Source organism: Ostrea edulis, chromosome 8 (assembly GCF_947568905.1).
Source record: "Ostrea edulis chromosome 8, xbOstEdul1.1, whole genome shotgun sequence".
Taxonomy (NCBI): Eukaryota; Metazoa; Mollusca; class Bivalvia; order Ostreida; family Ostreidae; genus Ostrea; species Ostrea edulis.
Genome location: NC_079171.1, coordinates 58,309,584 through 58,328,845, shown reverse-complemented (window position 1 = coordinate 58,328,845; position 19,262 = coordinate 58,309,584). Strand labels below are relative to the sequence as shown.

Genomic DNA, 19,262 nt, shown 5'->3' with positions numbered 1-19,262 from the left:
AATGTCGATGGTTCAAATATCTTAGTAACAAATAGCTGCAGAACTGTAGCTCTCTGAAAAAATATTTTGACATAACAGAGAGCTACAGAGCCACCCCTTATAAAAACCTTCGATTTACGGCGCACAAAAAGCTGCGCACGGTTGAGGCCTTATATCGTTGTATTCTTGAGTTACTGTCTCATAAATTTAATATCAAAAAATTCTTAACATATTTTCCTACTATACTTGTGTCTAAACATACCTTCAAATATTCATTAAAGCCCCACACGACCTGAAAACTCCCAGCTTCAAATGATTTCGTTTGTTGACGTAGCCATGTTAGGTAGCCGGTCAATTCGAATCCTGATTAATTTCCATACTTGCACAATAACGTCTAGATGTGAACTAATATCCCCACAAATATTTTAGCTAAATATTTTAAATCATATATCATCCCAGTGCCTTTAAATAATAATTATTCAAATAGCTAAACTCACGACAATGCGGCTTTCATTAGTCTGGTACGGTCTCCATCCCTGTCACACGAGTGTTAAGGACTTTAGTAGCATTTTCATGAATCAAGAGCTTATTTTACCTTTAGAAAAACTTTATTTTTTAATTTCTATAAATTATTGGTATTGATAATAAATGAAGAGCGAATACATAACATATAACGAATTTTATGAATATATACCAAAAACAACAGGGTACGAACTGACCCGGCTACCTAACATGGCTACGTCAACAAACGAAATCATTTGAAGCTGGGAGTTTTCAGGTCGTGTAGGGCTTTAATGAATATTTGAAGGTATGTTTAGACACAAGTATAGTAGGAAAATATGTTAAGAATTTTTTGATATTAAATTTATGAGACAGTAACTCAAGAATACAACGATATAAGGCCTCAACCGTGCGCAGCTTTTTGTGCGCCGTAAATCGAAGGTTTTTATAAGGGGTGGCTCTGTAGCTCTCTGTTATGTCAAAATATTTTTTCAGAGAGCTACAGTTCTGCAGCTAAGTAACAAATAAAAATCATAAAATAACTGCTACGGTATGAATATTTTTTTTTTTTTTGGACACGTATACAGACTGTTATCAATGTCAGAAAATTAAACAACATTATCAAAACTTCATGAAAACTGGTTAAACGATATAATAGTATTCATAAAAGTTCAATTTCATGAAACGGTTTCTTTTAAAACTATACAATTAAAATGTTTGTGAAAAATAAAGGAATTAAGATCAGCAATTCTATGTAATGATCAAAGAATTACTAAGGTACTGAGAAATGGGTTGTCACAGAATATGCTCATACTTACTTTAAATGTTTCTTATTAAATACTTTACTGAAACATATATATCAAAATTGAAAATTTTTAACCCTGTTGCCATGGCAACAGAATGTCATTTCTCACCATATTTGTTCATTGGATAGCATTAATTTTTGTGAAATTTCAACATTTTATTATATTTAACATATGAAATATATCATTAAAGTAACTTATTTAATTTAATCATAGTTGTTTCTAGATTAAAAACAATAAAAACCAGATTGATAGTCAGTATAGAAAGTATTTTGTCAAGCAGTCTACGATAGGTTCTTTCTTCAATTTTCAAATTTGAAATTTTTTGGGATTTTTTTTATTTTTCAGGTCTTACTTCCTAAAAAATGCAGCATAGGAAATTTGAAATACTATGACCAAAAGTTTGAATAGATTTTATAGCACAAAATATAAAAAATTCAAAGCGGGTATTTTTTTTTTTTTTTCGATACAAAGTAACGATTTCTCAAAGTTAGGCTATTTTTAGAATTGATCCAAAATACAATACAACTACATTCCATCAATGAAAGAATTTTAAATCTGAAACAAATATTTTAACCATTCAGCATCATGAGGCATGTCATTCTTGTAAATCAAACACTAATATTTTATGAAATATTACTGAAAAATTGTCAAAAATATCACAATAAAGATTTTTTCAAAGGGAGATAATTATCGTATAATACGCTGTAAAAGGTTATAACTTTGAAAGGAGGTGTTTTAAAGCCTGGCAAATCAACTTAAATTACCTGTTCAATTCCAAGATATATTAGAAGGTATATTTTCACCAATAAGAAACAAAATCTACCATTGATTTTAATATTAAGTAGGAAAATGAGCATAATTTCCTAAAAATAAAAAACCAGCTTTCCCCAACACTTTTTTTAGACAGTGGGTTAATCTCTTTTTACCCAACCCTCCATATCTTGACATTTTTAGATAAGTATAAGTAAATGTATGATTTTTACAAAGTACAAAAGCTTGAATTTGAGTAACTTCCTTCCATTATACTCTAAGGAGGTACTCATTATGGTTGACTTACTTTTAAAACATGGATGAAAATATAAATATCAGCAATATTTGTCTAATAATTTCAAAAGTCATTGCCTAGCTGAGTTCGCACGTAGACTGCAGAACTGTAGATCACGGGTACAAGTCCAGCAGGGTTTTAAATTTTGTTCAAATTGCTTTCTATTGAATATCTATATTTTTTTTACTAAAACAACTAAATTTGAACGTTTTCAATGTACATATCCTCCACTTTTCATCCATATCAAATTTTCCTTGTGTAGCATTCTTCCTTAAGTCAAGCCTACATGTACAAGTTTCACATTTTCATTATTTGGTTGATGCTCAAAACAATACCAGTTCATAAAAACACATTTTCAATAACACAAAAGTTATATATAATAAATAACTTGCTGATAGAACTATATAGAACAGGCAGAAAGACAAAAATTGATATATGCACTTCCCAACTTTGCAGTTTTGGGAGGGGGAGGGGGTATGGATACTGATTAAGTTGACCAAAAAATGGAAAATGATGTACAGGCTAATTGAGTAAAGTATTCTCAAGGTCAGAAATGGTATGTTCTCTTAAAGCCTCATTTTTTCGACAATGTCTAGGGGAAAAAAACTAGCAATCTGCTGTGAGCTTAAGAACTCTGTTAAAACAAAGCGCCTTGAGCCATCAGATTTTCTTTATGCTCCGCATTAACAATGACACGTTCTCAGGGTCTTCTTTACGTCCTGTATGTACTCCAATGTTACACTTCTCAATCAAAAAACTCTTTTGGTTTTCAGTGAATCTCCTGTTTTTCCTTTCCAGTTTAATGCCCCATCCTTGAGAGAGAGTTTGTCTACTTTCTATTTCCGAGTAGTTACCAGATAATGTAACTTCTTTGGATGTAACCTGTGTCTCAGACAATTTTTTAATATACTGTGTTTTTAAAACATCTGATTTCTTAATCTTCTCTGATTGCACATTGCACTCATCCAAAATGGCATGATTATGCAGTTCTTGGTGAGAATTGAATGAAGACATGCAGCCATCATTCGAACAAGTAAATATTCCATCAGTCTGTTGATTTACGGATTGCACAGATGATTGGACAAGTGCATGGAAGTCTACAGTATCTCTTGCTTTTTCCAACACTTCAAGTGAGGGTGGCACATCTGTTTCTTCTGTCCAATAAGGAATGAATTTGCCTGTAAAACACCAAACATGCTTGAACATGGAGAAAACTGCTTAGAATCTCAAGCATTTACATGGGTGTGCTAGATCTTTAAATTTGTTATGAGTGAAATATTCTTGCGAGGGATGTTCAACAATATACAATCAATCAATCAATAAAAACAGTATAAGATATTTTATATAAAACCTCTGAAAACATCAAAGGGCATGTAAGATGTAACTAGAAATATGTCCATAGGACATGAATGTCCTGCCCAATGTGACGTTTGTAATGCAATATGAAAACAAGAGGCCCATGGGCCACATCACTCACCTGAGTCAACTTGGGACATATTAAAGATTTTCCCTATATATTCACAACAGGGGATGCTTACTCCTCCTAGGCACCTGATACCACCTCTGGTGTGTCCAGGGGTCCGTGTTTGCACAACTATCTATTTTGTATTGCTTGTAGGAGTTATGAGATTGATCACTTTTCGTTATCTTCACCTTGCATATAAAATGTTGATCCCCTATTGTGGCCCCAACCTACTCCCTGGAGCCATGGTTTTTATAAACTTGAATCTGCACTATGTCAGGAAGCAGCTGTCATATGAATTTGAAGCATCTAATGAACAAAAAAACAAAACAATGGCGGCTCCCATATGGATCATTTAATTTCCAGAGAAAGTATGTATAGATTATTTCTATTCTTTTGCTGATTCTGTCATTTCTTTCTTTTACATATGTGTTAACTTTAGCACCTTGCTTTGAATGGGGCATAGAAATGTAGGATAAGTGAAGTAAATATGTCATATGGCATTGTAGGTCAGGCGATCTATAAAAATTTTATGAAATGTGAAATTTTATCAAAAACATCAAATGTCTATAAACTTTTCTTTACCTGGTCCAATTTTGTAATGTTTCCAAACTCTGATACCATTTTCCTCAAACTTGAAATTATACATGGCTGATATTGATGGAATCTGAATCTGAATCTTGGTTTTCACATCAGGTGCAACAGAATCTACCTCAACAACCTTTACTACATAATGAACCTTTTTTGAAGTGTTCTCAATAACCTGCAATACAAAGTGAACATGACCAAAATTCAAATAGAATTGAAGGGTAGCAAATTTAACATACATAATCAATGTATGTAAATGTAATAATGAAAAATCAAAATTTCATGCTTATATAAACAGCATCGCAGAGTTCAATCTGTTGATTGATTGTTTTTATGTCTCGTCGATATTTTTTTTCTCATACCGAGATGTCACTATCTGTAGGTGAAGTACCACAAATTTAGATCTATGCTTCACTCTCGGGGTCATAGAGGTGAGGGTTCCTTATCGTGCTATAACTAATTCCGTGACATTGGACCTCTGTTACGGTCATATCCAATAAACTAGCTATTCTATTTATAGACTTAATATATTTTGACTATTGATAGAAACTTTTATCACTGTTTTCATTTGCTCTGCAGTCAAAACATCATTGCCTTGGTTCACATATCTCCTGATGCCGGATTTGATCGTTGCAGCTGTTCTGTCACATGCCCCTTTTCCGTTCTGGGCTTCACAGAAGTCATAGGTGTCTATGGCTCTACTCCTGAATAAAGCAGTGATTGTTTCAGAACTTTTGTATCATCCTGCATTGTCAGACCATAAATGAACTTTGCTGACACTATGATTTCTTGCTTTGATTTCTTCAACTATATAAAAAATAACAGCATTGGAGTCTTGAGAAATTTGACCACAGAAGATGCGAATAATACAAATTTGATGTAATAATGCTCTGTTGCTCTGTTGTATCATATTACATGTAGGCAGACCAATACCACTTTGTCCCATATGCGATAAAATTAAAACGTTTTACCCCTTTAGAACAATAATATAGCTTTAAACAAACAATTCTTGAGTTGCATATTTTTCTAACAAATTGGAACAAAATTGTCATATTGTTTTGTGTTTGAAGTGGGTGATAGTTGGAGTTTGGAGTCCAAATGGCAATTTTTGTGAAACAGAATAATGTTTAATTCTGAAACTGAGAAAAAAGTATCTGTACTATGTACATTGTTTTCCAATCGCAGCTATGGTAACTCCAGTGTTTCAACAACAACAAAATTACAAAATTTTGTTACTCTAGGGCATAGCTATCATTGTGTATAACAACTTTTAGAATCCATGATATGCCATTTCTGACCCATTTTTGGTCATTACATAGAATTGCTCTTAAATCTTGAGAATCGCATAATGGACTAGTCTGGTGCCCTGACCTTCCCATAATGCTGCGGAGCATTATGGGAAGGCCAGGGCACCAGGCTAATAATGGACTTGATAAATAATAATGAAAACCGAGTTATTGCCCTTGAATTCAATATTTTGAAACATGATTGATCATTCATACATACCCTAGACTTTTGAACTATTTTCTGGTTAACAATTTTTTTTTACAATAACTATTGAAAATAGACTCCAACTAAATTTTATAGCTCCTGTCATGTTATAAGCTGAGAATTATCAGAGGACTGTAAATAGCACTGTGTAGATGTGTGATTAACACGGTGTTTATTAGATTTTCTTCACTTTACCAGCGAGACCAAGAGGTTGTCTCTGATGTCCACACATAAACCTGATGGATCGCGTAAATCACAGTGAATGTAACGGAGGAACTGTCCGTCCTGATCTAGGATGTGGATACGGTGATTGTTATAGTCTGCTGTCAGGATGTGACTCTGGCTGTCTGTAGTGATGCTGAATGGAGTAAATGATTGCTTGGTATTAGAGGAATGACCAGTGTATCTAAATCGGAGTTTTCCTGACTGATTGACCACCACTACTGCACTAGCTTTATTGTCAGCCACACAGATATCCAGGTTCTTGTTCTCACTGAGGTATTTAGTGTAACGATCAGATGAATGGTGTGTGTCTATGTGGAGTCAGAGTAACGCACAACTTTGGATGATTTGTCATCTAATCCGTCACTTTATTTCTGTATATGAAAAAAACTTTCGGTTTATGATACAAGCACCAAAATTTGCATGCAGAGTCTCCTAGCACCCATGTTTAAAAAAAAGCACGATAGCCAACCGAAACTTCCAAAATGGCGGCCATTTTCCAATATGGGGGATAAAAGCTTATTATTTCTACATTTTCCAATGATAAACTTCATGAACTTTTAGGTAGCATCACTACATCGTTACTTACCGATGCATTCATAATTGTTTCATGATTCTTTTCACTTAAAACAAACACACCCTTAATTTTAATGGGCAAGCATGTTGTTTTTATTGTTTAAATGGGTGGAAGTCAAAGCACAACCAGGTCACACTGGTGATACCACTGTTGTGTAACTCAGCACGGGGCTCAGTGTCAGCTAATGTGTGATAAATGCGTATCAGTGTCCCATATGATATCAAGCAAGCCCCTTTAACTATATATCGTATAAAGTTATACAGTTAAATGTGAGATAGCCGCACTTGAATTGACAGGGAGTGCCAGGGCGGGAGAGCCGAGCCAAGGATAATGGGGCTATAATTATCCGAATGGTGTACAGATCGCACGGGACTTAAATGACACTGGATGAACGATCGGGCGAGAGGTAGAGCTACAACAATTAGGTCGATTCTAGTTGTATCCAATACAATAATGTTCTTTACATGTAGATAATTTCAGGTGGTGAAAGGATAAACTTTCGGCCTTAAATTATCTGAGAAAATTAAAGGGAACGAACGCAGTGAATAAACCTGTGACTTTGTTAGAATACGAGCTAGTATCAGAAATGTTAGACACATCACCTCTGGTATCTTCGCCGACTACAGACTGAGGCAGATGTTGTCTTTGTTAGTCAGGTAAAGGCGAAGAATAGAAATCACCACCATCGCGGTATGAAACAATCAAAGACCAAGATGGTTATGCTATGATAGCTAGGAATGTTCCTCTATTTACGAAAATAAACCAGACGCCAATCATGCTAGATCTGAAAAGAGTAGATGATGAAGAAGGGTTTGAAGAAACCTTGCGAATGCATGATGCAAAATATCATCAAAGTCGTAGACTATTGTTCAGCAACAACAAGCTTGAGAGATCAAGATAAAGGTCAGGCGTTACAGAGGACCAATCTCAGACAGTACAGGAATAAGCATAGAAAACAAAGCATGTTTTCTTTGTGAAAGAGAAAATCTGGTTTCTAAACTGAGATGTGCAATGACAATGCAACTAGACTAAAGGCTTAACAAATGTGCTCGAAATTTGAATGACTAAGTGGAGGAGATATCATTGCACAGTTCCTGTTTGACATCTCTCTACAATCGAGAAAGAAAATATTTGGCAAGAAGAGCAAATCACCATGATGAAACAGCGTCAGAAAAGGAAGCTTATCCTCTAGTTTTCTCAGAGCTGCTGACATATGTCATCGAGACTAAAACGAACATGGAAGGACCAGATAGTCTTTTAGTTGGCAGATTTAGTATACCTTTACTGCCAACGATTGCAAGAACTGGGAATAAAAATCCCGATGTTAACTCAGCTAGACTAAGAGAACAAATTTTAGCAGAAATCCCATAAAAAGGTAGAGATGTACTATTAACATTCAAAACAGACATTGGAATAGTATTGTCAGAGGTCTTTGGTTATTCAGAAGCTAGTAATGTCTCAAAAGCAGCAAAGATCTTACGTAGGTGCATGATGAATCACAAATCAACTTTTGATGGAACCTTCGATGATAACTGTGTTGAAAATTCTATTCCATCTCATCTTCACCAGCTTCTGTGCATGATTCAACAAGGTGTGGATATCACATCACAATTTATATTTGGTGTCTACAAAACTAAGTTGTCCATTCACAGCTGTTGCAGTATAGATTCTAAATTTCGCGAAACACCATTTTCAGTATTTCTTGGAATATCTGTGTATTCGAAAACAAGCAAGAAAAAAAAAAGATTGTCGAAATGCTTCATGACCATGGCCTTAGTATTCCATATGACAGAATGATAGCAGTGTCAGCGCAGCTTGGTGATGCAGCTGTAAGCAAATATAAAGCCGAAGGTATTGTTTGTCTAAACATTTCAAGAAAACAATTATACATTACTGTTGCCATGGACAACAATCCAACGGCTACGACAGCTACAGCATTCTTCCAAGGGACAAGTATATCTATTTTCCAACATCCAACGCGTGAGAAAGATTGAGAAGTACAAGGACAATACCCAAACGATATTAGCGTGAACAAGATTCAAAAGCTCACAGATTCGTATACGAATGCAAGACCAGCTTTTTTCACACCAAAAAAAAATCCAGAACCATATTTGACAGAAATATATTTAGTTCTCCCAAATCTTGTATTAAAACAAGAATTTAAGTGGTTACATAGATGTACATCACATCACGCCTCCATGAAAAGAAGTCCCCAATTTCAAGTTACTGTCACTTCTTTACTGCACTTGCTCCGAGAACAAGCACATCCAGTTCCAATTATTTGCCATTGTCTAGATAAGGTCAAACAAGTTGTTTCATATCTGACGTCTCCATATGAGTGAAAAATTCTCGAGCGAGACGTTAAGCAAGATACAATCAATCAATCAATCAAATCATCAGGTCCCTGTCATTGCTGCAGATCAACCAATATTTGCAACTGCTAAACAAGTTCAATGGAACTGGCCAGATAAGTATGGAAAGGACAAAATTTTACCATAATGTTTTGCGGTCTCTATATTGAAATGACAGCTTTGAAGTCAGTGTAAACTTCTCTAAGGCAGTGGTTGAACTGCAGTGTTGACAGAACCAGGAAGATTTTGGTTAAGCCTACCTTGTACTGCGCTTTACAGCTATAACTGTGATGGATAGGACACAACTGACAAATATGTATATGCAAATGTAAATATTTATCAAAAACAAAACGAAAACAAACAAACAACAAAACAGAAGAGAGAAAAAAACAGAACCAAGAAAAAATTTGTAAATAAACAAATTCAATAAACTTAAAAACCACTGACAAGCTAACAAACCTCCAAAACCCTCATCCTCAGGCATGGATAACTTCTTTATTGTGCTTGTATCATTGTAAATCTTCTAAATACCTTTTAGTGGTGTGTTTCATTTTAATTTAGGTCAATGTAAATAGGTATGTCTATCTAATGGACTTAACTATTTCTGTATGATTCTTAAGCATTATAATTGCATCAAAATGCTATTATCCGCCATTTTGTTTTCAAAATGGCCGTCAATGAATTGTATTGGTTTGTTTCATTTAATTTACGTCAATATAAATAGGTTTGGTTGTCAAATGGACCTGTAAATACTTTATGTTTGACTTTTAAGCATTTTAATGCTATTATCCGCCATTTTGCTTTCAAAATGGCCGCCAATGAATTTTCTTGGCTGACGTGGTTTTTTCAAAGTGTATAGGACTAGGACCTCATGTACCAAGTTTGGTGCTTGTATCATAAACTGAACGATTTAAAGACTTATGAGCCGGGCTAATCATCACTGTTCATGGAAACCGGGAGATCATCAGAGGCGGTTCTGCAGACATTGAGAGATCTCCACCTCTGTAGTGTGATCATGGTCTGTATCTGTTTATTCTTGACTAAATTCACAGTTTTGTTATCAGTGTCAGTATAAACAAGATCTCCGTCCCATGTCACTGCTATGTCCCATGGATCGTTCCCTGACTTGGTTTGAATTGTCGTCAAGAGTTTGTTTTGGATGTTGTGGATCGAACTTCATGATTTCTCAACGTCAACGTGCTCAGATTTGATCTTCACTGAAAAAGCTAACATTAGATATTTATACTCAGTGTTTATGGCGGCGGTGAGGCGTGGGTCATCGAGCAGTGGTTTGACTGGAGGAGACGGTACAGCTTCTGCTGACTTCATTGTGTCGCCATGTTCTGTGTTAATGGATAATGGCGACAGAGAACCAAACATTTCATTGAGCTGATCTTTGTTTATTTTCTGAGCAGAAAAACCTGATACTGTAACTCGTACTATAGGCGGTAATGTTCTAAATTCAGAATTTCTAGATTTGTAAGTAGAGGTTAAGGAGATGTCATTTGATTTTAGGATTGATTTCAAGTCGGAAATGATCTGTTTGAGTTCAGTAACTTTCTGTGTGATTTCATCTGTATTTTTATTCAGGGTGGATAAGTATTTGTTTTTCAATGTGACTCAGTAATTTCCGGTGTGATTTCATCTGTGCTTGGGCGTTCACTGTCATTTAAAAAAAGAATATTAGACATTTCACAAGGTAGAATTACGTCATCATATCAAAACTAGGTACATTCATTTTAAAATTTCATTTTGCATCAAAAAGGATTGTAATTGTATTATACATGATGAAGATAACAAACGGTGATCAATCTCCTAACTCTTATAAACAATACAAGTTAAATATAACAAACATTGATCAATCTCCTAACTCTTATAAACAATACAAGTTAAAGATAACAAACATTGATCAATCTCCTAACTCTTATAAACAATACAAGCTAAATATAACAAACATTGATCAATCTCCTAACTCTTATAAACAATACAGGTTAAATATAACAAACAGTGATCAATCTCCTAACTCTTATAAACAATACAAGTTAAATATAACAAACATTGATCAATCTCCTAACTCTTATAAACAATACAAGTTAAATATAACAAACATTGATCAATCTCCTAACTCTTATAAACAATACAAGTTAAATATAACAAACATTGATCAATCTCCTAACTCTTATAAACAATACAAGTTAAAGATAACAAACAGTGATCAATCTCCTAACTCTTATAAACAATACAGGTTAAATATAACAAACAGTGATCAATCTCCTAACTCTTATAAACAATACAAGTTAAAGATAACAAACAGTAATCAATCTCCTAACTCTTATAAACAATACAAGTTAAATATAACAAACATTGATCAATCTCCTAACTCTTATAAACAATACAAGTTAAATATAACAAACATTGATCAATCTCCTAACTCTTATAAACAATACAGGTTAAAGATAACAAACAGTGATCAATCTCCTAACTCTTATAAACAATACAAGTTAAAGATAACAAACAGTGATCAATCTCCTAACTCTTATAAACAATACAGGTTAAATATAACAAACATTGATCAATCTCCTAACTCTTATAAACAATACAAGTTAAAGATAACAAACAGTGATCAATCTCCTAACTCTTATAAACAATACAAGTTAAAGAGTTGGGCAAACACGGACCCCTGGATATACCAGACGTGGGAGCAGGTGTCTAGGAGGAATAAGCATCTCCTGTCGACCGATCACACCCGCCGTGAGCCATATTTCTTGACCAGGTAAACGGAGTACAAAAATGACGTGGACTTTTGTGCATACAAATATACGCGCCTGGCTCAGCGCCTGCCTTTAAGGAAAATGCAATAGATTAATTACTTTTCATTCATGGTATCAAGAACTTAAACTAGTGTTGCTAGTTTTTATTGTAAGTTCATATTGTTCGCACAGTTTCGGAGAAAGCAAATATCATTAGACCTTAGTTGACGTCAGGCAATAATATGCGAATTTACTTTCGCTTTAGATTTACTAGCCCGACGGGCTAACACATCATTGACTTTTGCTCGCCTTACCTCTAAAATTGGTAGCCCCGGTGGTCGGGTGATGGTAATTGCACATACATGTATTTACACGGGAATTACTTGTGCCACCGCTGGCAGTGCATGTATATATGTTGTGAGCATGTTTTGCCATGGTTCAAATCCGCCTCGCTTCACATTTTTTATTTCATTTTTTCATTTCGCTTTTGCGACAAATTTTAGCTCACCTGAGCTGAAAGCTCAAGTCAGCTTTTCCGATCACTCACTGTCTGTTGTCTGTCTTTTCATACGTTCGACTTCTTCTCCAAAACCATTGGGCCAATTTCAATCAAACTTGGTACAAATCATCCTTGGGTGAAGATTTCATATAAATTTCAGCTTTCTGGCCCAGCGGTTCCTGAGAAGATTTTTAAATGATCCCACTCTATTTTTGCATTTTTGTGAAGAGGGCATGGCCTTTCCTTTAAACAAACTTGCAATTTTCACCCAAGGATGATTTGTACCAAGTGGACATTCAAGTTTGTTAACATCATGACCTCCAGGGTAAAATTGGGCCACAATAGGGGATCAAATTTTTACATGCGAATATACTGTATAGGAAAAATCTTTGAAAAATTTCTTATCAAGAACCACTGGGTCAGGAAAGTACTTTACATGAAAACTTCCTAACATAGTGCGAATTCAAGTTTGTTAACTACGCCAGGGGTAGGATGGGGCCACAATAGGGGATCAAAGTTTTACATACAAATATATAGGGAAAATCTTTAAACATATTCTTCTGAAGATCCACTGGACCAGAAAAGTTTACATTTACATGAAAGCTTCCTGACATCTAGTGCAGATTCTAGTTTGTAAAAGTCTTGGCCCCTAGGGGTAGGGTGGGGCCACAATTGGGGATTGAAGTTTTACGTACAAATATAATGGGGAAAATCATTAAAAAAAATTGTGAAGAATCACTGGGCCAGAAAGGTTTACATTAACATGAAAGTGTCCTGACATAGTGCAGGTTCAAATTTGTAAAAATCATGGCCCTGGGGGTAGGATGGGGCCACAATAGGGACCAAGGTTTTGCATGTGAAGATATAGGGAAGATCTTTAGATATGGGCTAAGGTGACTCAGGTGAGCGGTGTGGCTCATGGGCCTCTCGTTATGCTTATATAATTATGTGTAATAATGTAGTTTAATATATAGTCGATTACTTACTCTTAGGAAATTAAATCCAGAAATTGTACATTCCCACTTCGTGCTTAATGTTTCCGGAAACCGGTTTGACTCTTTAGGGGATGCTTACTCCTCCTAGGCACCTGATCCCACCTCTGGTGTGTCCAGGGATCCGTGTTTTCCCAACTATCTATTTTGTATTGCTTGTAGGAGTTATGAGATTGATCACTGTTCGTTATCTTCACCTTGCATATGACACCTACATGTACAAGACTCCTCAGTTTTGAAGGTCGTATCTGAATTAAAGAACCCTGATTTTTACATGTAATGCCGACCGCCTGGCTATAGAATAGTTATTGCCTGTTTTATCGACATACATATAGAGCTATATCTGCATGTGTTTTTTCGGATTTCCATATTTATAATTCAAATACATGTATCCTGCCATATACAACATATGTGTCTGGGAAACGTGTTTATTGAATCCTACTCCTCAGGATGCTTATCATAATAATCATCATGTCTTGTATTAAACGCTTGACTGACATAGATTACGTAATAAGTAATTTGCACTATGATAATGATAGATAACTTGTACTTTAAATATGTCACATCTCCCTTTCTTTCAAGAACATAAATTTTCAATTACCAACTGATAATGAAAAGAACAAATGTTTGACTAGTCATTTGAAATAATAAATCCAAGATGTAAATATTCAACAGTTAACAGTATTGATCACTAAGGAATCGGAATATGCTCTATCATAGCCACTAAAATAAATTCACATTCACAATTTCACAAATGCACATAATCCTATTTGTCACGATACCTTATTGGCTTTTTCACTTCACGCCCAGATTTTGTTTTCTCCAAATTTGGTATTACTTCACATCTGGATCCTGATTCCACGGTGCTTGGTCCAGTTGGAATACCTTTTTCTCGGCTGCAGGTCTTCCCCCTTTGCTTTCTCTAGATGAGAACTGCCTATTTTGTGTTCCTTTTCAATCATCAGGATTCTTGGACTGTACGGTACATTCACTGCGGTACGGTTTCAGGTGCAAGGTGAAGATAACGAACAGTGATCAATCTCATAACTCCCACAAGCAATACAAAATAGATAGTTGGGCAAACACGGACCCCTGGACACACCAGAGGTGGGATCAGGTGCCTAGGAGGAGTAAGCATCCCCTGTTGACCGTTCACACCCGCCGTGAGCCCTATATCCTGATCAGGTAAACGGAGTTATCCGCAGTCAAAATCAGTGTGCCAAGAACGGCTTAACAATCGGTATGAAACACGTCAGACAGCATTTGACCCAATGCGAGGTTGTATTGACGAACTAGATCGTTATAACGACCATAGAATTTGCGAAATGCTGACTTCAATCGAGACTGTTGAAATCCCTGTACCATCAACTTGTTTGCCAGTAGCTTACCTCGATTTAAAAACTGACTATACCCAGAACAAGCTCTTGCATATCGAATCAGTTGAGATATATAAACACCATATGCAGGTGATAATGGAATATTGCTACATAAATGTGGGAAGTTGACGATGGAGAAGCTGAAATCATCCCGTTTGTCATACAGTTGAGTTGTTAGTTTGCCGTTAATGTCTACTTTCAATAAAATATCTAAGTATGAAGCAGAAGTGGACGACTCTGTGGTGTCCTTTATTTCGAGCTCACAGGGATATATCAAATCGACATATGAATGAAAGCTATCATTCTTAATAGACAAAGTATTTCTCTATGGTCACATCTTCATGAACTGATTTCGCAGATTTTAAATCACGTCTGTTCCTGTGGTACTTTTTAACCATTGCTCGTTTCAACAATATACGAACGAGGGGTTTCATGCTTTTCCACAACAGATTCATGCATCCAATTTTCGTTGTGCTTGATCATCACATTTTCCCCTTGAACTAATTATTTCAAGTCAGATGCTGGGACATGCAGATCAAATTTCCTTTTCTGCTTAGCCTGACGAGTCATGAAGCACTGTCTGACGAATTCTGCATTCTGTGCTTTCAACAGAGTTGATGAAACAGGTAATTTTGTTCTGAGTCTCCTAGCTAAGAATAGCTGAGCTGACGATAATCCAAGTTCTTCCAGGGGAGTATTCCGATAATCCAAAATAGCAACATAAAGATCCTTTGCTTTTTTAAGCAAGTGTTTTATTCTTTGGACTATACGCTCCACTTGTCCATTGTGTTGTGGATAGTGAGGGATTGATGTGACATGGCGGAATTCGTATTCCTTTGCGAATTTCCGGAATTCAGCACTGGCGAATTGAGGTCCATTATCCGACATGGCTTCATCTGGAATACCATATCTTGCAAATTGGCTCCCAAGGTGTTGAATCACACAGTTGGATGTAGACTGTTCTAGTTTTGCTATTTCTGGCCATTTTGAATCAGTCCACTGATATGAGATACTGGTTTCCACAGAATTCAAACAAGTCCATGGCTATTTTTGACCAAGGTCGGTCTGGGATTTTATGAGGAATAAGGCTTTCCCTTGGATTTTCTCTTTGCTGACAAGCACAGATGCTGCATTTGGAAATGATGTCTTCAATGTGGCTTTCCATGGAAGGCCAAAACATCACTTCACGTGCCATAGCTTTGAATTTTACAATGCCTAGATGAGATTCATGAGTTCTCTCCAACATCTCTTTGCGACAGGCTTGTGGTATCACTAGTAGTAAACCTTTGTATATCAAACCATCTATACAAGCAAGTTCATCTCTGTAATTCCAGTAGGTACGTAATTCTGTAGGAAGTTGATCACGTCTCTCTGGCCATCCTTCTAGAATAGCTTTCCTGAGCAACATCATTTCGAGATCTGATGATGCTGCTTTCTGTAGTTCAGCATATTGTTCTGGTGTACGACAAGGCATTGACAGAAAATTCATCAACTAACTTCTCAGTTGTCTCATTCAAGCACTTTCTGGAGAGGTGATCAGCAACTACAAGTGTACTTCCAGGTTTGTATGTAACGTCCAAGTCGTAACATTGTAATGTTAGGACCATCTTCTGCATGTAATAGTTTACGGGAAATTTATTGTATGGTCGTTATAACGATCTAGTTCGTCAATACAACCTCGCATTGGGTCAAATGCTGTCTGACGTGTTTCATACCGATTGTTAAGCCGTTCTTGGCACACTGATTTTGACTGCGGATAACTCCGTTTACCTGATCAGGATATGGGGCTCACGGCGGGTGTGACCGGTCGGCAGGGGATGCTTACTCCTCCTAGGCACCTGATCCCACCTCTGGTGTGTCCAGGGGTCCGTGTTTGCTCAACTATCTATTTTGTATTGCTTGTGGGAGTTATGAGATTGATCACTGTTCGTTATCTTCACCTTGCATTGTAGAGGTTTGTGGTCAGTTTCTACTTGAATTCTTCTTCCATAAACATATTGATGGAATTTCTGACAACCATACACAATAGCCAATGTCTCTTTTTCTAACTGTGAGCTAGTATTTCTGTTGTGCTGTGGTCAGAGCTCGTGATCCATAAGCAACAGGTTTGCCACTTTGAACAATTGCAGCTCCTTGTCCAGTTGAACTGCTGTCCACAGTAAGTAGAACTGGTTTCTCCGCATCAAAGTATGTGAGTACTGGATTGTTTGTAACCATCTCCTTGAGCTTTTGGAAACTTCATTGTTTGTCTCCATCCCAATGCCATGACACTTCATTTCAATGGTGCGGATTCCTTAGATGGATTGGGTAGGAATTTGGCAAGATATTGAATGAATCCCATGAATTTTCTCAACTCCTTCCTGTTACTTGGTGGAATCATTTCAGTCACTGCTCGAATTTTCTCTGGATCTGCCTTCAGTCCTTCACTACTTAAAACGTGGCCACCATAAGTTATTTCCTGTTTGCGGAATTCACATTTGTCTGTGCTAAGTTTTTAGATTATATTCTCTGGTTCTATTCAAAACTTTCTTCAGTCTTTGATCATGTTCCTTGAGAGTTCTATCCCATATAAGGATATCATCCACAATAACTTCAGCACCTTCGATATCCTCCACCATTCGTGACATCACACTTTGGTATATTTCTGACGCACAGTTCAGACCAAATGGCATTTTCAAGAATCTAAACCTTCCCAGAGGCGAGTTAAATGTACATAGCTTAGAACTTTCTTCATCCAATTGGATTTGCCAGAATCCAGAAATTGCATCCAACTTGGAGAAATATTTGGCATTCGGCATGCAAGAAACTATTTCATCAATAGTGAGCATAGGATAATGAGGTCGCTTTATAGCTGAATTGAGATCTTTAGGATCAAGGCGAAGTCTAACTGAACCATTAGGTTTAATAACAGTCCCTAAGCTATTAACCCACTTCCTTGGTTCAGACTGTCGAACAATGATTCCCTCCTGTTCCATTGTTTGAGTTTGTCCTTGACCTTTTGGTGAAGAGCAACATATATTCGTCTTGGTGGATGTACGACTGGCTGTACGTTTTCCTTTAGGTGTATTTTGTGTTTACCAGGTAAACAGCCAATTCCGAGGAATAAATCTGAATAGTTCTTCTGTATGAACTGTTCTGTGAGGTTCTCATCAGTGTCAATAGTTGACTGTGACACACAAAACATTTCCTGTACTAGTCCAATCTCCTGGCTTGAATATGATCCATGTATGGTTGGTGTTTTAACTTCTACCACTTCAAATGGAATGTTGAAAGTTTTCTTATTAAATGTGCATGGTATCACAATATGTCCTTTGAAATCCACGGTATGTCCACTGAAGCTCTTCAGCATGGTACTCGATTTCTGCATCGATTTCAGAGTTTGTAAAACACTGTGACTGACAATATTACATTTGGCTCCGGTGTCTACATGCATGATAACAATTTTGTTATTCACTTTACACCTCACTGTCCAGTCAGATTCTGGGGTCATTGAGTTCACATCGTGTATAATACCCATAAACATACCACTACCACCACCACAGTCACTTTCCGCACTTGTACTATCTTCATCTGTATACTCATCTTACACTAAGTTGATTTTCTTCTGTTTCTGACTTTCCTTAGTTTTCTAGTGTCGTCCTAATTGTTGACGTTTAGATTTGCACATACTGGCAAAGTGGTCTGGCTTGTGACACAAATTACATGATTGTCCTATGGTAGGGCACTTATCGTTACATGGATGCTCATATCCACAGCGGAAACATTTCTTCTGTTTCTCCTTATATGTGCGAGGTGTGTGTTGCCTCTTCTTCATCACCATATTCACATGAGGATCCTCCTCTGTAAAGTTCATGGTTTTGAGTTGTTTCTGTGACAGGTCATGTGTACGTACTATATCTGTACACTTTTGTAGGGTCAATTCTGATCCTTCTTCTATTAGTTTCTCACGAACTTTCTTTGACTTCACTCCAAACACTATGTGATCCCTTAACATTTCATCTTCGATGGCGTGATCATAACTACAGTCATTGAATAACACTTTCAGATCAGTATAAAACTGTTCAAATGTTTCATCATCACCTTGGGTGCAACATTTAAACTTATCACGTTATGCTTCTGCTTGCAGTATTGTTCAAACTTATCAAAATACACTGACAATGCTTTTCTGTCATCACCTTGCAAATTCCAGGTCGAATATATGTTTCTTTTTTTCTCCAACCCATAACATAAGGTAGTTGCACCGCTGCTCCTCATAAATTCACAGTGGGCTTTGAAAGCCATAAAAGCACTAGGTAAGTCTGCTGGCTCCCATGTCATCCAAGGCTTTTGTTATTTAGCTGATGTCATCTTGCAAAAATGACGTTAAATTTTCATTAGAACATCTATAGTAATCCTAACATACCAGTCTCAGTTGAAGATGCCTTTGTTTGGGTGGGCTTTTTCGAAGATCACTTCTGACACCATGTCATATACAACACATGTGTCTGGGAAACGTGTTTATTGAATCCTACTCCTCAGGATGCTTATCATAATAATCATCATGTATTGTATTAAACGCTTGACTGACATAGATTACGTAATATGTAATTTGCACTATTTAATTGCTGTTATAAAATTTAGAAA

The 19,262-nt window shown here is 36.4% G+C and overlaps 1 protein-coding gene across 4 annotated transcripts in view; it reads left to right on the top strand.

Annotated features, from left to right (window-relative positions):
- Positions 1 to 200: 200 nt before the first annotated feature.
- LOC125660838 (uncharacterized) overlaps positions 201 to 19,262 on the top strand; it is a 28,220-nt gene continuing 9,158 nt past the window's right edge. The window contains exons 1-3 of one of the 4 annotated variants that reach the window (XR_007364486.2): positions 201 to 787; positions 3,950 to 4,164; positions 4,961 to 5,163. The gene's annotated coding sequence lies outside the window, so the exon portion shown is untranslated. Of the gene's footprint in view, positions 788 to 3,949; positions 4,165 to 4,960; positions 5,164 to 6,070; positions 6,371 to 9,508; positions 10,041 to 19,262 lie in introns of those variants that run through there. The other 3 variants (XR_007364487.2, XM_048892665.2, XM_056146887.1) reach the window with 3 other exon arrangements.